Source organism: Stegostoma tigrinum, chromosome 34 (genome assembly GCF_030684315.1).
Source record: "Stegostoma tigrinum isolate sSteTig4 chromosome 34, sSteTig4.hap1, whole genome shotgun sequence".
Classification (NCBI taxonomy): domain Eukaryota; kingdom Metazoa; phylum Chordata; class Chondrichthyes; order Orectolobiformes; family Stegostomatidae; genus Stegostoma; species Stegostoma tigrinum.
Window position 1 is genome coordinate 16,940,353 of NC_081387.1, and position 22,996 is coordinate 16,963,348.

The 22,996-nt window shown below is 42.7% G+C and overlaps 1 long non-coding RNA gene across 1 annotated transcript; it reads left to right on the forward strand.

Annotated features, from left to right (window-relative positions):
- Positions 1 to 3,276: 3,276 nt before the first annotated feature.
- Positions 3,277 to 12,837, forward strand: LOC125446309 (uncharacterized). The gene is made up of 7 exons (XR_009442918.1): positions 3,277 to 3,431; positions 3,544 to 3,627; positions 4,034 to 4,153; positions 4,888 to 4,986; positions 7,109 to 7,210; positions 8,755 to 8,834; positions 10,330 to 12,837. It is a non-coding gene; the product is annotated as an uncharacterized LOC125446309 (long non-coding RNA).
- Positions 12,838 to 22,996: the final 10,159 nt, after the last annotated feature.

Consider the following 22,996-nt stretch of genomic DNA (forward strand, 5'->3'; position numbering starts at 1 on the left):
GCTAGTCGCAATACCACTGGGCCACTACCTCCCCATTTTAATAAGTCACCCTGCTATTGCTATCAATAAATGGATTCTGTTAATGTTAAAGGTGAAGAAGGAAGCTCACCATCACCTTCTCAAGGGCAACTAGGGACAGATAAATGTTGGCCCAGTCAGCGACATACACATTTGGCGAATGAAGAGAAAAAGCACTTTGGTTCTAGTAACTGCAGTGTGCATAAGGATAGTGCACTATCATCCTTTAGCTATGAGAGACAGTACATTTTGTGTGCCAGTCTGGAACTTTTGACAACACTAAATGAGACAACAGAAACCAACTTGTTAATTAATTTGGTCCTTCAAAACAGATTGGGTTAATGCTCTTGTTAAATTGACAAGTAAAAGCATTACTGGAAAACTAGATTAATCCAAAATAAAATGGAAAGTGCTGGACTGCTCACAAGGTCTGGCAGCATCTGTGAAGACAGAAAAGTCTGATTTCAAGTAAAATCGGACTCTTGCAAGACTTAATGTAGCGACCCAGCTGCACATTGCTGAAGGAGTGCTGTATTATCGAAGCAGTCTTTTTTTTTTGATGACACTCTTTAGAGCATGGCCCCAACTGCCAACTTCACTGGTTTGGGAGGAAACTAAGAATCTCCACTTTTGAGAGGAAACCATTAGGAAGAAATGTCCTGACTTGAAACGTCAACTTTCCTGCTGCTCTGATGCTGCCTGGCCCGCTGTGTTCCTCCAGCTCCACACTCTTGTCCCCAACTCCAGCAGTTCTTACAATCTCTGCTGTCCTGATGAATATTATTCTAAGTGCTGTAAAACTGCATCATCAGACCATTCGTTGCGTTTCTGACTTCGATAAAATGACAGACAAATTCACCACTGTGTTCTTTACACAACTGTCCCTTAAAATAAATACATCTCCTTTCTTTTGAACACACATTTTGCGAGCATTGTGAAGGATGGGGTTAGGGTTAGTGCAATTATTTATTCAGTATTTCTCTCTTTCAGATAAGCTGTCAAATTTTCTGATATTAAGCAGATGCAGCTTCCCCCAGCCTGCCATCATGCTGACCTGTAATGTTTCTGGACATCCTCATGAGTATCAATGGCTGAAAGATGGAGGGAACATCTCTCGCCGTCACCGACTAGTAGATGGAAACAGAAGCCTCATCATTCTGAATGATGGGAAAGATGACCGTGGCATGTATACTTGCATTGCAATCAATCCTGTCAGCTCTGTCCAAGCTCATTATCTGTTAACTATTAATGGTAAGCTGTGTTTTGCACATAATTTCAAGAATAGGAGCATGGTTAGGAGAAATTCCTTCACTCGGTGTTGTTGAGCCATTTTATCACAAGGAATGTTTGAGACAGATCATGCTTGAATGGAGAGACAACTGGTTTTACAATGTTACAATTTCCAAGTGTTCCGTGCAATGTATATTGATTGCCCCAAATCATGTTTTGCTACGGTTACTTGTTAGTACAGATTGTGCTCGTTATGGGGAAAAAAAATGCATGTTGCCAAAGTTTTTCAGCTTGCACTCATCAGGAGAAATGGAAGAATACCAAATAATATTTATTATGTGAGCAACAGGGTGCTGACCAGTTGGCAATTGTGTTCTGATGGCCAAGTCTTTAGGCATCAAGAATGGGCAAGAAACACTTTACCGAAGCTTTAAATTTAAATTTAATCAGGGTGAGTCAACTTAAATTCACCAATGTGTTTAGTAAATGTGTCTTCCAAGCTTTAGCTTAAATTAAAGGGTGTAGGGCCTGGACGAAGTGCCTTTTAGCTGCAGGGGACTCAGCCCTTCATGTGAATGTAAGGAGCCTCTCGTATGTATAAGTGAGTCACTTTGCAAACTGATGATCTTCGGTTGGTTATTGAGTGATTCTTGGCAGCCTCTGAACATTTTACTAAGTGCTGCCCAAGTGTGGAGTCAGATCAAATTGGGAAACTATGTTCTACAATTTCTAAGTTTGGGCTTATTGAGCACTACCAGTACTCTGCCTGCCATGGACATTTGAAGGGTTGGCTGTTTAAAGTGGTTCTGATGTTTAGCCTACACACTTGGTGTCATGCCAGCACTGAACTTCATGGAATACGTTACTGAATCTGCATGGTTAGCAGAAGGTCTTTTTCAGGTTTGATCGCAGCATCCTATAAATTGAAGGTATTGGCTATGAGGAAAGATTGGACAAACTTGGTTTGTTTTTACTTGAATGTCGGAGGCTGATGGGTGACCTGATTAGAAGTTTACAAAACTACAAAAGGGATGGATAGAATGGATAGTTGGAGTCTTTTTCCCAGGGTAGCAATGTCAAATAATCTGTGGCATAGGCTTAAGGTAAAAGCGAGAAAGTTTAAAGGTACTGTAACAGGCAAGTATTTTACATAGAGGTTGGTAAGTGCCTGGAATGTACTGCTAGAGGAGTAGTAGAAGCAGATTCAATAGGAGCATTTAACAGGCATCTGCATTGATGTATGAATGGGCAGGGAATCGAGGGATACAAAACACAGAAGCCAAAGGGCGTTCTTCAGTTTAGAAAGGTGTCTTGTGTCGGGGCCGGGGGGGGGAAGAAGAAAACGGTTCATGTTCTCTGACTATTTCTGAGTCAAGCCATCAGTCAACTCCACTGCACTCAAATAAAAGAGTGGCAGTTGTTGGAGATCTGAAACGATGGACTCGCAACATTAACTCCATTTTCTCTCCAAAGATGCCACCCGACCTGCTGAGTTTCTCCAGCAATTTCTGTTTTTGTTTCACTTGCCCTCAGCCCTGACCGAAGACATTAATCTGAAAACTTAACGTTGCACATTTTCATGGTAGCAGAAGAGCATTGGGCGGCCAGCACAAACTGATATCGTACATGAGGAAATTGGACAGTCACAACATTTACCAGGAAAATCTCAGCGAAGTTCAGTGTCTTTCAGACAGACAACAAACTGTAGGAAACAGAGCACTGGTTATGTATGATATGCTTCTCGTCTTGCAGTTGAAACACATTGTTGATGCATAGCTGAGAATGTGTCACACTGCCTGTAAGTGTATTGTAGCTCATCTTGAAAGAGTTAGTGTGGGGAGAGGGTGACAACCAAATATTGCATTGGATGCTAAGTGCAAAATGTCCTATTTCAAGCACTCCAGACTGTCTTGTGAACTGCATTTTTAAGGAAAAGCAGACACTTTGTGGAAGCTTTGAAAACGTGATAAGTTTAACGTAAGTTCTCTGTTTCAGATTTGTCACAAATTCGTGACTGCACACTGGGATTGTCCATATCTTCGCTGGTCACTGCTGCTTCTGCCTTTATCTGCACAATAATTTCATGCTACAAGGCTGAAAGATGTAAGAGCAAACTATTTCTAGAGTTTGGTGTCAAAAATTTAAAAATATCATACGTTAACAATGGAAGCAATGTTAAACAAGTAAGTATTGCCCTTGTTATTTTAAATTCAGTTCCATTGTATGGAGTGACTGATTTGAATGTGCATATTATTTTCTTAAGTAATATTGATTTGAATGTACTTATTACTCTAGATCTCCAGTTTCTTAAATATGGATTAGAAATCTTGGCATTGGTCCTTCTTACTGCAGTGCTTGTGTATTGGATTGTAATTGGAGGTACTGTACTCCTGTTTCTTTGCCCTTACACTGTATTGTAGAAATACAATTATCTGCCAAATTAAATTCAAGTTTAAAATTTGAGGACAGGCATTTTTTCAAAATCGTCTGTTTTATAATAAAAGCCCAATTTGTTCACCTGATTTTGGAAGTGTCCAATTGATCCTTCAGCATGCTTTCAAAGACCTTTTAAAGTCAGCTGTAATTAAGTTCCTGATGCAATAATCCCATCCTGAAAGCCCAAATATTAAGCCTCCTGCATTCCCCTCAATGTGATCGTAAAAGCCCCGTTCAGTATATATTGGGCATTCTTTTATATACTGAGATGGTGAATTAACCAGTGAAGGTATTTGCTCTTTATTCCATGAATGTGTGTAATTGTATTTGGTTTTTGTCTATTCAATAGAAGTTGCAACAATCATAGTGATTGTGTTGGTGGTCCTGTGTCTGCTGCTAATCCCAACTGTGTTATTGACATTGATGGCTTGTGATGTGATAAGTTCCACGGAGACCTCGAAGATCAAAAGTAAGTTCACCTGTACTTTATGGACTTACATTGTGCTGCCAAAAGGCTCATGATCAGATACAGGGATGGTGAGAATGTGCTTCTCCTTGGGGTGCATATTGAGCGAGTGATCGGGAAATTTGTTTGAGGGAGTGATTTGAAATTTAGATTTGTCGCATTTCTGGTGAATTTTAAGAATTGGTCGGAGGAAATTGCAGCAGGTTGGTTAGTATCCAACTATAGTGGATCCAGTTGTAGATCCCAAGGAGATACACCGTCCTTGCTGTCAGTGAATCTGTTGAAGGATGGAGCAGGCTCAAGGGGCTGAATGGCCTACTCCTATTTCTCATGGTCTGGTATAACTCTTCCTCTGGTCTGAGGAAGTGATACCCAACTCAAAATGTTGTCTCTGGTTCTCTCTCCACAGGTGCTGCCAGACCAGCATTTTTTTTGTGATTGTTTTGGATTTCTACCTTTTTATAGGAAGATGCAAACAGCCTCCACTTTTTAATCTGTTAATTTTTAAGTGGATAAAGTATTCAGCAGATTGTAAAGATGTGTGCTTTTCCCTTCCCAACCTGTGTTTTCATTTGATCCAATAATCCCGAGCACAGGATTAGGAAAAGTTGCTCTGTACTTCTCTTTTTGACCAGTTGCGCTCGCCAGATGCGCGGCAAGAGACAAACAGATCAGCATTCGAGTTCATCTGTGACAGCTAAGTATGTAATCAGCAATTCCGATCTATTTATTGCCAGCTTACGTTTTGATGGTCGTGGGTGTGCTATCTACGTCGGGTGAAATTGCTGTGATATGTCTGTCTGCATCCTTGATTGCAGGGATAACCTATCCAGGTGGTGAGTTGGAAATGCGTAAAATGGATAGCTAACACATCTGTTCTGAACGTAACATCCCGTCAGCAATTATGTGATTCGGCGACGTAATTGCTGAGTTGTTTCAGCCCGTTCCCAATGAATACTGTTCATAGCCTCCTTTTACACTGGAAAGATGAGACAATGAGGTCCACTGTGTATGCACTACCTCTTTACTCGACCATTACAAATTTAGCCACACTGTTCTGCAGTCTCCTCCTAGCCCTGTATTACTTCCCAATATTTATCCAGTTTTCTCCTCTTAAATCCAACGGTTCCCATTGCAACTACTCTCTATATAGTGAAATGTTCTGTATGTGAACAGATATCTCTTCCAAACTAAATCTTAATGAACTCAGTTGTATAATTAAGCTCTAAAACTGTCGAATCTAAGAGCTACATAAAAATACACAGCAGAGAAAAAGACCACTTGGCCTAACCAGTCTCCATCAACATTAATGATCTACTCAAACATTCTCTTCTTCCTTTCCTGCTTAACTCCTCAAACATAACCTAACATTTTCATTTCTCTTTTTCAAATGCTACCTCGTTAAAATTGAATTGTACTAATTCTTTCCTGCAAGTATATGACAAGATAGCATGTTCTACATTCTCTCCTCTTGTTGGAAATGATGTCTTATGAATTCCTTTGTCAAATTTTGATAATGCTTTAAAAGCCATTGAGTCTATTGTCAGTGTTTTCATTTCAAGAGAGGCAGGGACTACAATTCTGGAGTCTCTAAACTAAATTCAGAGGAGACCCAGGACTTCTCATTTCAACTCCTGCAGCCTCTTGTGTGGATCAATTAGTGTAACCAGGAAAATTAGGATCAGCAGTGTAGAATACTTTTAAGTATGAAGGTCCTTTTCGAGAGCTGGTGTTTTAACCAGGAGGAAAGCACAATGCTCTGTTGATTCTGGGCCACTCTGGTTAGTTCCATGGGGGAGCAAGTTGGCATTTCAGCCTTCCTAGTTCATGTTGGAAAGGGAATCGAATGGAGAAAACTATTTTTATCCAAAAGTGAAAACAACTGAATATTTGTTATTTATTTCTATACAATCAGTGATCCAAGTGAATTTGTTTCCAACAGAATTAATTATTTTCTGTTTTAGCATCAGGTTTGTTACAAAGTTGGGTAGAGTATTCATGAACTGGAAAGCAGGAAGTTGGAATGATTGGTTTAAAAGTATTGTAGTGTTGGTAAAGAGTGCCTGGTTCCTTTAACAAAAAAAATCACGCTTTGTCTACACTTGGAAGTTGCACACACTATACAGAAAACCTTAAGTGAAAATTACATTAAAAAAGCAGTCTTGTTGTCAAAACATGTTTTGAATTTGGCCAGTTAATTTAAAACAAGCATTCAGTGATTCAAAGCCAATTGAACTTAATAACTGGCGGTGGTGACAACATTGACCCAATTCGACTGAAGAAATACTGTTGTCATCACGGGTATACAGATGAGGGCATTTGGAAAATCGAACAAGAGCCACCTGCGGTCTGCAGCAAAAGCAAGTCAGCTATCTGAGACATAAACCTGGTTTTCACAAATAATTTTAAACTCCTCTTTAAAAAGCCACTTCAAAGGTCCCAATGAATTTTGGGACTTTTGTTTATTTGAACAGTATTCAAGTAGAATTTAGACCAGTTGGGAGTTGTTAGTAGTCTGGGGGGGAAATTGTCAGCTTATTAGTAATTGTGTTAATTTGTTCATTGTTAGGGTTAAATAAATAAATTGTTTCTTCTTACTTGTAAAGTGGAGATCAGGGATTTTCTTTCTTTTAATCGATTCCGATGGGCAAGGTAGCTTCTCTGGGGTTTTTTTTTGGAAGGTAATTATTAGAAGGGAACCTGTACTCCGATCATAATAGATTGCTGCTTGTGTTTTGATTTAGTTATTAGAGGGGTTCAGCCATTTCCCCATTGTAACAGGTTAATGATGCATGTTGTATGTGCTTTGGGCAATGAATGCTGTTCCTGTAAAGGATGATGATTTCAGCATTTCCATTCAAATGTTTCAAATGATTTGTGTTCTGTATAAAGCCAAACAAAATATCTTGCATCAAATTCTAACCATCTTTTCTGTTTTTTTGCAATCATATATTGCAGACAAAGGATGTGAACCAGCAGCCAACCTACAATCAAACTTGACTGTTGCTTCTTGTGTGTCAATTGCTTTCCTATTGGCACTTCTTATCTTTCACGCTATACGTAAGTTGATGCGGGTTGTATCAAAAAATTTTCCACTTCCCTCACTCTCTACCACCACTGAAAGTCTATGTGGGAACCTTTTTTTTTGTATGTTTAGCCCATGACTATCCAGCCACTAACTTTTTGACTGAGTCAACAGAAGCAGTGGGCTGGGAATGTGAAATTCCACTTAAATCGTGAAAATAAAAGAAATGCAGATGCTGGAAATCTGAAACAGAAATTGCTGGGAAAGCTCAACCGGTCTGGCTGCATCTGTGGATACAAAAGTGTTAACGTTTCAAGTCCAGTGACCCTTCTGCCGAACTGATAGTAGCTGGAAAAAAGTTGGTGTTTGCTGAAGACAGGGGCATGAGGTGGCTAAAGGATTGAGTGCACAGACAGAGATGGAGCCCAGACACCCAGGGAGAGGAAGGGATGGATGATAAAAAGCCAGAGAGAAAGAAAAGCTGACAATGAGGACTGTAAGTGGGTGCGTTCAGATTCTAAAGTTGTTGAATCGGCTTTCTGCCTGGTGCACTACCATCCAACCCTCCATCTGCCTGACCATTGTTCCCTGTCTGTCTGGGCTCCACGACTACCTATCCACTCACTCCTTTTCTCTCTGCCCCCCCCCCCACCACCGCGTGCATTCAGCGTATAGAGCACTCCGTCCTCGCTAACATCCATGCTGAGGAAAAGTCACCAAAACTCTGCTGTCTCTCCACCGATGCCGTCAGACATGTTGGGTTTCTCCAGCAATTTGTTTATTTTTTCTGACTCTTACTACCTGGTTAATGTCAGGAGTGTTGGAGTGTGGAAGGTTGGCACATTGGCACTGTGATAGACCCTGGAGTAATATAACTGGGTATGGATAGACTGGACAAATGTCAGTTCAGTATCTGCATCAGAGTCCCATGTAAGTGGTCCCATAATCCTTTGTGATCAGGAGACTTCATTCTCGTGAACAGTGTCTGGTTAATGATGTTTGACTTGGGATTTAGGACGATGAAATCTATTGTCTGAAGTGAATCTGGCTGGATCATTGCAACCTCTGAGGCCTTCTCTCCACTGCTGAAACTGTCAGCACCTCAGAGCCCTGGAATTCAGAAAGAAGATTAGTTAATGCAAAAGTGATAACGTAAGGGACATCTTCATAGTTTGAACGTGCAGTGGCAGGTCATTTCGCCACAGAGACGTTCTTGGTCTAGTTACATACATAAGCAAGAAAGAAATACCCATCTTTTATTTCTTTTTCTCTTGCCAAACTTGTTGCTTTGCTTTTGTTTGCACATTTCTGTTTGCCAATTATGACACTGCCAGGCCACCCAAGGCTGATGGATAATGTCATCGGGTTTTGAAATGATGGCGCGAGATTTAACAGATTTCTGCAAAGCTTCTTTGCTTTTTCAGCTGAAGAATTGTGAAGTGAGTGGAGAGTAATTTCATGCAGCCTGTTAATCTGAAGGTAGTATGAAGGCTAAAGTTCAACTTGTTTTGAGAAAGATTTTGTTTATTGAAATTCTTTGCTAATTTCACTAAATCACTCTTACTTCCATCATCAACAGTTGTGAATCGGAATGAAAGGAGATCTAGAAATCGATCTGAAAATGCCAGTGCAAACAACATCGATAAACATGAGCAAGTTGTAAGTATGGGTAATGGAAACAAGTGACAGTTTAGAGATAGAGCTGTTGCTGTAAATCTTTCCGTAAGTGAGCTTTCGTGATGACTTCACAGCTCATCATAATCAGAAATGGGAATGTTGTTTTATTTTGCTGCTGTGCCGGAGTAATTTTCAGGGAGAATGCAGAATGTTCTATGAATAGTGGAGCACATGGGTAAGTATGTCCAGGATGAAAACACAAAAAAAAATGCTGAAAATCACAACGGGGTCAGGCAGCATCCACAGAGAGAACACGCTAATGTTTTGAGTCAAGATGACTCTTCTTCAGAGCATACATTGTGTTGACTTCTAGCAGTGATGTTTCACCCACACGTGAAGGGGATTCTTTTGCCTCTGTTGTGTTCAGACCACCAATTAATGGGCAATGAAAAAAAAACTTTCCTCGTTGACAGCATGTACAAGATCGAATTAATGTTGGAACATTGGAAATGCAATAGGCCCTTTATCCTGACCAGCCTGCTCTGCTGTTTACTACAGTTGTGGATGATAAGACACTCAGTGCCTTTTACTGAACCCCATCCCATAATGCTGCATACCATAATCTATCAACCCATCTCTACCTTTTTACACATTATTTAACACGTGAGCTACTGTGGTGGAGAATTCCCAAGATTTGCGACCCTCTGAGTAAAAAGATTTCTCGTCCTGTTCATTGTAAATGGTTTCCCCTTTTTACTTTTAAATTATACCCCCGCCCCCGCCCCGAGGCCTAGGCTCCTCAGCCTCGAGTAACCTCTTAACTGCACCTCCCTGACAATCCCTTAAGTATTTTGCAGGTTTCAATGAGATCCCCTTCTAATTCTGTGACAGTCCAGAAACTACAGCTCAGTTTGTCCAATCCATCTTCATAGGACAGCTCCACTGTGAACCTTTGCTATGTCCTGTGAATGGCAACAATATCCTTCCTCTAGTGTAGACCTAGACTGCACACAGCACTCTGCATGTCGTTATACAACTGAAGCAAGACATTACCACTTCCTGATAACACATGGCTGCAGCAAACTAACCTTCTGTCACAATAGACAGGGAAAGGCTGTTTTCCCCTTGAGAGACAGTTGTGATAAAAGGAGGGTTATTGTTTAAAAACAAGCGCTGGCTCATTAAAGAGAGATGAGGAAAAATGAAATCCACTGTGAGGTTTGAGGAAATGCTGTCCTTTAAAACGCTGGTGGACAGAGGAGTGGGGGAGGTTGGACACTTAATGGGGAAAGTTAATAGAGCAGGAAAATGGAAACTATTGTCATGACACTGGGCCTTAGAGTCACAGATGTGGATTGGAAGACTCTGGACAAGGGAGAACAGGATTGGAAGAAATAGGCCTAGCATGTTTCTGCCCACGAGGAGAGGTTCAGTTTCTTGGGGCAGTCAAACTGAAATCAATGGCTAACATCTTTAATGTGTCTTTTTTATGTCTCTTTGTTTCTTCCCCCCCCCCCCCCCCCCCGCCCCGCTGTAGGTGCTAAATGAAGAATCATGTAAATTCACTAGCACTGATCTGGGTGAAGAGATGCTTCAAACTGAGAGCACTGTTCTCAAAGAAGAATAGCCTTAAGTAGTAAAACACCATTCCCAGTGGCCAACTGCCTCCTGTCCAGAAGCACGGTTTGTGGAACTCTGCCTTTCAATTCAGAGTTTCAACTTGTGCAGATGACGTTTCCACTCACAAGGCAAATGTTACTGAAATCATGCCTGGGGTCCCTCACTGTCAGTGGCTCTTCAGAAAGCAACAGGTGCCTTGGAATTTGTATCCATTTCCCCTCAGTTCGACCTCAATTCCTGCCCAGAATTTTTCAATATCAAAAGAAATAGGAACAGGAGGAGGCCATTCAGCCCACTTTGCCCTTCAGTAAGACTGTGGCTGCTCTGGATGTGAACTTAACTCTACTTTCTGGCTTGTCTCCCCATACAGTTCCCCCACCGTATAATAACCCTTGCGAACTCAACTGTCTACCTCAACCCAGATTGTGTTCTATGACCTGGACTCCAGTCCTCTGGAAGAAAATTCTGAAGTCTGATGTTACTCTGAGGAGGAAAACAATCTCCTTGTCTGTCTTAACGTGAAGCCCTCACTGTTTCAAACACACTCCCTAGCTCTAGATTTCCCCAAAGAGGTTAACTTTAGTTTAGCATCTATCATGGTATCATCCCTCAGTGTCATATGGGAATATGATACATTTTTTTTCCATGAGAATACGTATCTTTTTTGAGACTCTATTGGGTAATGGCCTACAGTACTCAATCTTTTATTCATAAGGTAACTGTTCCAAATTAACTCTAACTTTCCATTTCAGAAAGAAAAATGTACACTATGCTAGGCCGAGATCCCCTACTCAGACCATTGCTTCACATTTCTCCACTTCCCATCCACGGCCCTCCACAACACTTGCCCCTACTGCCTTTCCCTCCTTGCCTCCACCTTGCACCCCTTTCTCCCTTCATCCCCTCTGCTCACTCCCCTTCAACCCCTCACCTCTCCCAGTCCCCTCCCTCCTCACCCTCCACATTCCATCTTAGCTCTCATCTTCTCTGCCCCTCCCCCAGCCTCCAAAGACACCATCCACCCTTCCCACCCCCTCCTTCCTCACCATCTCCACCCCCTGCATCCCCAGCCTACCCTCTTAGCTCTCCACCATCCACCCCTCGCTCTCCTCCATCCATCATCCCTTCTTTTTTCTTTTCTTACACCTCCCCTTATATCCTCCTCCTCATCACCCCTCCCATCCGCCTCTGCCCTCTCACATGTACCCATTGCCTCCTCAGCCCCCTCAACTCTGCCAGCCTCTCCTCCCACCCCCGATCTCACCAGTCCCCATCTTCTCCCCTCAGCTCCTTCACGCTCTCTTTGTCTTCTCCCCATCACCCCATCCACCTCACACCCCCCCCACCTCATCCTTGCCCAACTCCCAACACATCCTGAGGAAGCTCTGCCATGACAGGGTTTTTGTTTCAAGTCTATGGGTGTGAGGCTAAAAAGGCACAGCAGGTCAGAGTGCATTCGAGGATCAGGAAAGTCAACATTTGGCGAAAACCCATCGTCAGACCTGCTCCTCGGATGCTATCTGACCTGCTGTGCTTTTCCAGCCTCACACTTGTAGACTCTGCCTTCCAGGATCTGCAGTCCTTATTCTCGCCTCCTGTCTCTTTTGGTTCCTGAAGCTTTATCTTCCTTTTGCCAGGGAAGCCTTAGTGCAATTTATATAACTTTTTAAAAAAGATTAATATGTAACACTTTACAACTTTTTGTGTATGTCTGAATTTTTAAAATGGTGCTTTATGTGAATTATTTGCTTTGCATATTTTTATGGCTAACACCAGCAAGCCAATACTTACTCGCCGCATTTGATTATGCTGAGGTTTTCTTGTGTCATCCATTCATTTCATTTTATTGTCATTCATTCCCTTGCTGTCGTTGGTCCTGCTGAAACTAACGTTGAACATTCCTAGTTGCTCTTGTGATGATAATATTGAACGGAGTTCCTAAACCACTGAAGTCTGCCTTGGGATGGTTCCTCCCACAGCCATGTGAAAGTTAAATAAAATGTAGGAAATCAGTTAGCTCTGCAAAAGGAGAGCATTTCTGTCTGTGCTACCCTTTTTTAATTGGACCAAATGGAACAGAAAACAAAATTGTAACAGTGTCCCACTTATTAGGATGTCAGGTACATGAGCTGAATATTACTGTTAAGATAATGCACTGATCTTGTTCATCTGGCAAAAATGAGCTAGTTAAAGGAGAGGACAGAAGCTTTTGAGAACGGACAGGGCAATTAAATTCTCCTACACTGTTGCATTTTAACTTTTTTATATACATTTTCTGTACATGTATTTTGACATTGAGACTTTGGGAGAATTTTATAAGGGCTATTTTATCATAAATATGGGTTTCCTAAACTCCGAAAGCCACTGAACTTTGAACTGTGACACATTTGAATCTGGAACCAAATTGTCAGGTACAGCTATAAAATATAACCATTTCTAAACTGTTTGTAAATACTACTGCCTGTATTTATTGCATTTAATAAACCAAAGACCGACAATGATTGGAAGTCTTGTGATAACTCACCTGAGATTGGGCAATGTTCCGATATTGTTGCATGCAGGGAAATGTAAATGGATTTGACACTGCCATTATCATGAAACAATGCATCTGCTAGTTTGAATGAATGGTCATTCATGAAGGTGGTTGGTGTGGAACAATAGTCTCAGAATCGTGCAGTGAATCAAGGGCAATTCAAGCACCTGACTGGACATTGGGGAGTGAACCTTTAATTATTCATTCGCAGGGCATGGGCATGGCTGGCTGGGCAGCACTTATTGCCCGTCCCTGGCTGCCTGTGAGAAGCTGCTGGTGAGCTGCAGTCCATGTCCTATGGGTAGATCCACAGTGCCCTTGGGAGGGAATTCCAGGATTTTTACCCGGCGACAGTGAAGGAATGGTGACGCATTTCCAAGCCGAGATGATGAGAGAGAGTTTGGAAGCTGCTGCCGAAAGGATCTTCAGTGAATTTCTGCAGTGCGCCTTGTACACACTGCCCCTCATGAGTGTGTGTTGCAGGAGTGGACGCTTGGGAGGGTGGTGCCAATGAATGCAGGCTGCACTGCCCTGCATGGTGTTCAGCTTGTTGACTGTTGTTGAAGCTGCACCCATCCAGGCAAGTGGGGAGTATTCCATCACACTCCTGACTTGTGCCTCGTAGCTAGTTGACAGGCTTCGGGGAGTCAGGAGGTGAGTAATTTGCTGCATGATTGTGGTCAATGGTACCCCCTCCAGGATGCTGATTTGGGGGGATTCAGTGATAGTAACACCATTGAATGTCAAGTGGAGGTGGTCATTGCCTGGCATTTGTGTGGTGCAACTCTTACTTGCCAGTTGCCAGCCCAAGCCTGGATATTTTCCAGATCTTATTGCATTTGAACATGGTATGCTTCAGTATCTGAGGAATTGCAGATGGTGCTGAATATTGTGCAATCATCAGCAAACATCCACATTCTGACCTTACGATGAAGGGAGGGCCATTGATGAAGCAGCTGAAGCTGGTTTCGCCTAGGACACTACCCTGAGGAACTCCTGCAGAGATGTTGTGGAACTGATATAACTGACCTCCAAGCAAGAACTGGACCCAAAACATTAACTCTGACATTTTTTTTTCTTCACAGATGTTGCTAGACCTGCTGGGCTTTTCCAGCAGCTTCTGCTTTTGTTCCTGATTTACAGCATCCGCAGTTCTTTCAGTTTCCATCAGCCCATGTAACACATATGTCTCGAATCACCAGAGAGTTTGCTCCAATATCCATTGATTTCAGTTTTGCTTGAACTCAATGATGCCACACTCTGTTGAATACAGCCTTGATGTTAAGGGCTGTCATTCTCTCTCCTCACCTCTGGAAATTAGCTCATTTGTCCATGTTTGAACCAGGGCTGTAACAAGGTCAGGAGCTGAGTGGCCCAGGCAGAACCCAAACTGGGCATCACTGAGCAGGCACTGGCTGATAGACCCCTTCCATCACTTTACTGATGATTGAGAGGAGACTGATGGGGCAATAATTGGCTGGGTTGGATTTGTCCTGCTTTTTATGTACAGGACATACCTGGGCAAATTTTCCACATTGTCCAGTAGATACCAGTGTTGTAACTGTACTGGAACAGCTTGGGAATGGTAAGTTCTGGAGCACAAGTCCTCAGTCTATTGCAGGAATGTTGTCAGGGTCCATAACCTTTGCAGTACCCAGTGTCTCCAACCATTTCTTGTTATCATGTGGAATGAATTGAATTGGCTGAAGGTATGTGTAGTTCTGGTGACCACACAGAGGAGGCCGAGATGGATCATCCACTGGTACTTCCGGCTGAAGATTGCTCTAAGGATGGCCATCTTGTGGAGCCTTCTTCTCCCAGTGAGACGTTTAAAATGTCCACTACCATTTGCGATTGGATGTGGTGAGACTAAAGCTTAGACCTGATCTGTTGGTTGTAGGATCACTTAGCTTTGTTCGTTGCTCACTGTTTGGCATCTTCAGGTCTGCCTGGTGCTGATCCTGGCATGCACTCTCCATTTGAGCCAGGGTTGATCCCCTGTCTTGATGGGGATAGTTCAGCTGGGGTAGAGGCGGGCTGTGATATTACACATTGCTTCAGAATACAGTTCTCTGTTGTTGATCGCCCACAGTGCCCCATGGATGCCCAGTCTTGAGCTGCTAGTGTTTTTTATTTTTGAAGCTTGTCCTGTTTAGCACAGCAATAGTGCTGCACAGTAAGATGAAGGTTATTGTCAATGTGAGGGCAGGACTTTGCCTCCACAAGGACTGTGCGATTGTCACCCTTACTGATACTGACGTGGACAGAAATATAAGCAGCTGGCAGATTGGTGACGACGAGGGCAACTCCGTTTCTTCTTACATCTGCTGGCCAATCAGAGGTCACGCCTCTGAAAGGCAGTGTCCCCAGTGAAGTGATGGCCTCTGCCAATACAATACTCACTGGAGAAATCTCAGACCTCGCTGGATCCCAGATAGGGTCGTAGAGTGGGAATTGGAGGGAAGGGGGTCACCACGTCCAGAAGCGAAAACCGGCCATCCTTGAGAATGAATGCACCAATTGTATTAGACTCCATTTGAGATAAGCAAGTGTACCGAGAATGTGAATCAACAGATCAAGCAGTTTCAGAGCAGAACAAACCAGGCCATACTTCAAGCTGACAGATGTTCCAGGCACACCAGGCAGAACCATCACAGGGAAACAGCAGGACACAAATGCAGTGGAACATATCATCAGAGTAGAAGAAGGCAGTTCCAGTGTGGGAAAAGGAGTGTCCTCACTGCAAGTAGTTGCATCATTTTGCACACAATTATATAATTAAAAGTAAGCATTACAAACATCTCTCCTCAAATGAGGCGGTGAGAATGAAAGGTGCCCCTGAAGTTCAGAAATGACTGTTTTTAAGATGGTGTGAAGATTTACATCTGGCATAACACGTCTCTCTTCCAGGTCATAATATGGGATAAGATAAATTTACAGTTGGAGAAAAATAAGTAAATACTAGACAGTCAACACGGCTTTGTCAAGCACAAGTTGTGTCTAATGAGGTGACACAGGCAGTGGATGAAGCTAGTGTTGTGGAAAGTAATTTAAATGATGCCACATAGAAATGTTTGGGATTGATGGGTCCTTGGCAGTATGGATTTGATATTGGCCAAAAGATTGGAAACAGGCGTTAGGTATCAAACAGCTGAAAGTGATGTTCCTCCAAGATCGAAGTTGGGACCCTTGCTTTTCCTGATTTATAGAAATGATTTGGAGACTGGAGTTGAGGGCAAAGACTCAAACTTTGCAGATGATACTAAGTTAGGGAGCGTAGTGAATTGTGAAGATGATGCTGAGTGACTTCAGGGAGACATTGACAAGTTGGCCAAATGGGCAGACCCCTGGCATATGAATTTAAATACAAGGAAATGTGACATAATGCATTTAAGGTAGAAAAATACCTTGGAGCACAAGTACATAATTCTCTGATGGTAGGCAGGCAAGTTGGAACAGATGTTAAGAAGGATCATAGGATCCTTGGATTTATAAATTGAGGCATGGAGTATAAAAGCAAAGAAGTGATGCTACACTTCTAGAATTGGTGAGACTGCATTTGGAATATTGTGGTCAGTTCTGGGTGCCATATTTAAGGAAGGATGCTAAAGCCTTGGAGGAAGCATAAAGGAGATTCACTAGGAAGATACAAGGAATGAGGTATTTTCGATGCAAGGAAGGAAGGATTCGAGAATTTGAGCTTTTTCTCCTTGGATCAGAGAGGATTAAAGATGATCTTACTGAAGTATTCAAAATTGTGACAATATTGACAGGAAAAAGAAGGATATTCTGTTTCCACTATTTAGTGCTAACTAGGGGTCATAATTTCACGGTTGTCAGTACAAGAGCTATGAGTGAGATAAGCAGAGGCTTCATCACTCAGAGAATTGTTAGAATTTGGAATGCACTGTCTGGAAGAGTGGTGGAGGCAGGTTCCATTGGAGTTTGCAAAGGAAACCTGGATATATATTTGAAAGTGATTAGCTATGGCGATAGGGCTGGACAATGTGACTAGCTGAGACCTGGTACACACGTAATGGGCCAAATGGTCTCCTACACTACTGTAAAATTCTATGATTCAATTATTTTCTATAGCATGGTTAATCTAAACCACTGATCCCTCAGTCGTTCTGTCTCCCTTGCAAATTCCATAAATACCTGAATACATTTCTTTCTTGTAATCCTAAATTTTAATTGATAATGCACACCTTCATGAGCATTGAGTATTACCTCTTTGACAGTGTCATTCACTGCAGATTATTATTTGGATAAACTGATGCATCTATGAAAATATTCTGTGACATTAAGATCTATTCCTCTTGTGGCTATTTCATCTGTCGAGCGACTTTCTCAATCGAGGTAAAATATTTTTCAAATCCATTCTCATTAAATTTAGGCACGCAGCTTGGATTCTTAGTTAAATCAAATCCCACTTTGCAATCAAAATCATCCTCAAAGCTAGTACCTCTGTTTTTCTTGATTCGAAGCTATCCTACAGCAAACACACATTCTCTAAGTTGTCTACCCCTTTGGATTTCAAGTTTCTTAAAAAAAACTATCATTTTCTCTGTTAGAGATAATGGGAACTGCAGATGCTGGAGAATCCGAGATAATAAAATGTGAGGCTGGATGAACACAGCAGGCCAAGCAGCATCTCAGGAGCACAAAAGCTGACGTTTCGGGCCTAGACCCTTCATCAGAGAGGGGGATGGGGAGAGGGAACTGGAATAAATAGGGAGAGAGGGAGAGGTGGACCGAAGATGGAGAGTAAAGAACATAGGTGGAGAGAGTATAGGTGCGGAGGTAGGGAGGGGATAGGTCAGTCCAGGGAAGACGGACAGGTCAAGGAGGTGGGATGAGGTTAGTAGGTAGATGGGGGTGCGGCTTGGGGTGGGAGGAAGGGATGGGTGAGAGGAAGAACCGGTTAGGGAGGCAGAGACAGGTTGGACTGGTTTTGGGATGCAGTGGGTGGGGGGGAAGAGCTGGGCTGGTTGTGTGGTGCAGTGGGGGGAGGGGACGAACTGGGCTGGTTTAGGGATGCAGTAGGGGAAGGGGAGATTTTGAAACTAGTGAAGTCCACATTGATACCATATGGCTGCAAACCAGCCCAGTTCGTCCCCTCCCCCCACTGCACCACACAACCGCCCAGCTCTTCCCCCCCACCCACTGCATCCCAAAACCAGTCCAACCTGTCTCTGCCTCCCTAACCGGTTCTTCCTCTCACCCATCCCTTCCTCCCACCCCAAGCCGCACCCCCATCTACCTACTAACCTCATCCCACCTCCTTGACCTGTCCGTCTTCCCTGGACTGACCTATCCCCTCCCTACCTCCCCACCTACACTCTCTCCACCTATCTTCTTTACTCTCCATCTTCGGTCCGCCTCCCCCTCTCTCCCTATTTATTCCAGTTCCCTCCCCCCATCCCCCTCTCTGATGAAGGGTCTAGGCCCGAAACGTCAGCTTTTGTGCTCCTGAGATGCTGCTTGGCCTGCTGTGTTCATCCAGCCTCACATTTTATTTTCTCTGTTATCCTGTGTTTCCTTAAACTCCTGTCTTTTCATTTCAAACTGCATCTTCGCTTTCCCAGCTGTGACATCCCAATTTTAGTTTACCTTTCTTCCAGTTCTAAGTAGAAACACAAAATATGCGCAGGAATAGGCCTGTTGAGTCTGCTTTGCAATTCACTATGATCGTGGCTGATCAATCTCTCCAAACCAATTGATCCCTTTACCCCAAAGAAATGTACCTAACTTCTCCTTGAAAGGATTTATGTTTTCACCTCAGCCATTTTCTGATGTAGAGAATTCCACAGGCTCACCACTCCCTTCAGTGAAGAGGTCTTTCCTCATCTCAGTCTTATGTGGCCTACCCTGAATCCATAGACTGTGACTTCTGGTTCTGGACCCTATATAGTCCTAATGGAATTTTATAAGTAACCAGGTGGCATGGTGACTCAGTGGTTAGCATTCCTGCCTCACAGTGCCAGGTACCTGGGTTCAATTCCACCCTCAGGTGGCCGTCTGTGTGGAGTTTGCACATCCGTGTCCGTGTGGGTTTTCTCTGGGTGCTCCGGTTTCCTCCCACAGCCCAAAGATGTGCAGGTTAGGTGGATTGGCCTTGCTAAATTGCCTGGAGTGTCAGAGGCATATAGATTAGGGGAATGGGGCTGGGCAGGATGCTGTGAAGGTCAGTGTGGACTTGTTGGGCCGAAGGGCCTGTTTCCATTCTATGAAGATCATCCCTCATTCTACCGAACTGCAGCAAATATAGTCCGGACCAATCATGTCTCTCTTCATATTCAATCCTGCCAGCCCAGGAATCGGCCTGGTTGGATGATATGTTAGAATAGGTGCTGGATAATCACTCGCAGCATCTCACCCTTATTAGCTTCTACCTTCAAGCTATCCACTCACTCTCTGTTTAACTTTTATCAAAGATGTTGAACAATTCCTAGCTATGTTTTCCACTTCCAGAAAATACTTAGTAATATCCAGAACTATCTTCAAATTGTTCGAAGAAACATCGGCACAACTCTTATTTTAACCGAAAGACCAAGTTCCTCTAATCCATGAACTCAAATCTTACAAATAACACCAAACTGTTATGATTCCAAAAGTCAGGTCACAAATTGAAATTTGGATTAATTTATTATATTTTGTGTTTGTTTCGTTTTAACAAAGAGGTTCAATTTTGCAGCAAAGTAGGATTTAACAATAAAGCAAAAGTGCATTATGCAAGATAAAGATGAAATAGAGTATTCCTGAGTATTTACATAAAACATAAATTCATAGATCCCAAGCTACTTTCTTATTTATTTCAAACTGTGTTCTAGCGGTCATAAAGCCATAGAAATGTACAGCATGGAAACAGACCCTAGAGTCCAACTTGTCCATGCCGACCAGATAGACTAGATTTATCTAGTCCCATTGTTTAATAATTTTAGGCTATCCCTAGTATTAGATCCCCAACAATAGAAATAGTCTTCTTCCATCTATCTCTTGCAATTTTTTGATCTAATTACCCCTAACCTAAATTCCATGGGATTTGACACTAATTTATTTAATCGATTTTGATAACTTAGCCTTTGGAGACCTAAGAAAGTGTTAGTAAACCTAATCTGATTCGAAGCCTGATATATCGTTCCTAAGCTTCGGTGCCTTGGATTATTCTCAAGTGCTCCACATCTGCTCTAACCAGGGTTTCGTATTGCTGCAGCTCAATTGCTTAAAAAATCCTTGTTTTCTCGTCTGTTAGATATAGACCCCAGCATTCGGTTAGTCTTTTTGATTATTTAAATCATGTGCAAATTTCTTTGAGTATCAGTGTTTCTAATTGTTCACCAGGGACTTTTATTTTTGTGTTCTTTCTCGGTCTTAGATATCTGATTTACCTATGCTGAAATCCATTTGCCAGCTTTTCCTGCTCACTTAACATATTAACGCTTCTTTGTAATTGTTTGCTTTTTGCCTACACTACTTTACTTTATAAGGCTTTTATATCATTGTGTTTTTATATCATTAGCATTGTTAAATATGCAACTCCCTATTTACTGTGCAAGTCATTAATATATATTGTGAATAGTTGAGGTTCCAACATGGATACCTAAGACACTATTAGCCAGATCCAGCTAATTGCCCATTATACTTGCTTGTGCTCTTTGTCACCTGTTGTTCAACAAACATCCTAATCAGGTCAATATATTGGTTTCAAATTCAGAAACTTCAACATTAGTTAACACCTGTCTTATGAGAGATACTATCAAATATCAGCGGGAAGTCCATTCAATAACATCTATGGACAGTTCCCCATCCACTACTTGTTCACCTTTTCAAAAAGTTCTGTCACTGTAATGTAAGTTTTTTAAAATTAATAAATAAGATTGGACTCCTTGAAGGTCCACAGTAAATTTGAAAAAAATACAAACTGTAAATACTCACTCGCGTTAAGGAAAAGTAAAATAAAGGCATATTTTCAGCATATGCATAAAAAAATGTTCAAAATACCAGGTGATATCAGTGGAGACGGTCAACTCTGTCTGACCCACTGCCTGGTGGAGTAGGATCCTCCAACTGGCGTTCCTCCGCTCTTTCTGTTTATTTCTAACTTCCTTTTCTTTCCCCCACCTTTTTGGGTGTTTTCCCCTTCTTGGTGTTCACCTCCCATGTGCCAGGTCTCGGCCTAGTATCTCAGCGACTCGTGGCTGGTCTTGGACTGGTCTTTCAGTAACAATAAAATCTGAATCTAAATTTAACAACCCCTTACCCCTTTCCCTTTAAGCCACTGTCTTTCTATTAACAAACATCTCAAAAAAAACATGTCAGGTTCTCTTTTGCCTGTAACCGGCCGCTGAACACAGTTGATCAGGAACATCTTTAACTGCTTGTTCTTTCATTTCTTTATCTTACCCTAGAGGAACTGTCTTATCTTTGCATTGTCTCTTAACAGCTGAGACCAGGAAAATCCTTCAGAAGAACAGCAAACAGGGAACCTTGCCTACAGTTTTCAGTTATGGGAAAGGCTTGTTACCAAAAAATCAGTTCAACTATTTATCACTGCTGCTAAACCTTGAGGTTTATTCCCAGAAACAAAAAACAATAAAAGCTGAAAATTCTTAGCAGGTCAGCAGCATCTATGAAGAAAGGAACAAGCTTAATGTTTCAAGTTGATAACATTTTGTTGGAATACTTTCTCCACTGATGTTGCCTGGTATTTTGAACTCTTTTTTTTAAAGACATATTTTCAGCACATATTTTACTTTGCCCTGCGTCATTCTTAATGCAAATGTGAGCATTCACAGTATGTAGTTTTTCAAATGTACTGTGGCCCTTCTTCAAAGAGTCCAATTTTATTCATTAATTTGAAAATTAATGTCCAAGCAAAATGTTTCAGATGCTGGAAATCTGAAACACAAGTCCTGGAGGAACTCAGCAGGTCTGGCATCATTTAAGAAAAGAGAAATACAGTTAAGATTTTGATTCTGCTATGACTCAGAATTTCATCAGACATTCAGAAGAATATTGAGCCAGAAACATTCACTGTTTCTCTCATTTATCCTGTCAGACCTGTTGAGTTTCTCCAGCAGTTTCTATATTTGTCCGAGATAATGGGAAATGCAGATGCTGGAGATTCCAAGATAATAAAATGTGAGGCTGGATGAACACAGCAGGCCAAGCAGCATCTCAGGAGCACAAAAGCTGACGTTTCGGGCCGAGACCCTTCATCAGAGAGGGGGATGGGGGGAGGGAACTGGAATAAATAGGGAGAGAGGGGGAGGCGGACCGAAGATGGAGAGTAAAGAAGATAGGTGGAGAGAGTGTAGGTGGGGAGGTAGGGAGGGGATAGGTCAGTCCAGGGAAGACGGACAGGTCAAGGAGGTGGGATGAGGTTAGTAGGTAGATGGGGGTGCGGCTTGGGGTGGGAGGAAGGGATGGATGAGAGGAAGAACCGGTTGGGGAGGCAGAGACAGGTTGGACTGGTTTTGGGATGCAGTGGGTGGGGGGGAAGAGCTGGGCTGGTTGTGTGGTGCAGTGGGGGGAGGGGATGAACTGGGCTGGTTTAGGGATGCAGTCGGGGAAGGGGAGATTTTGAAACTGGTGAAGTCCACATTGATACCATATGGCTGCAGGGTTCCCAGGTGGAATATGAGTTGCTGTTCCTGCAACCTTCGGGTGGCATCATTGTGGCACTGCAGGAGGCCCATGATGGACATGTCATCAAGAGAATGGGAGGGGGAGTGGAAATGGTTTGCGACTGGGAGGTGCAGTTGTTTGTTGCGAACTGAGCGGAGGTGTTCTGCAAAGCGGTCCCCAAGCCTCCGCTTGGTTTCCCCAATGTAGAGGAAGCCGCACCGGGTACAGTGGATGCAGTATACCACATTGGCAGATGTGCAGGTGAACCTCTGCTTAATGTGGAATGTCATCTTGGGGCCTGGGATGGGGGTGAGGGAGGAGGTGTGGGGACAAGTGTAGCATTTCCTGCGGTTGCAGGGGAAGGTGCCGGGTGTGGTGGGGTTGGAGGGCAGTGTGGAGCGAACAAGGGAGTCACAGAGAG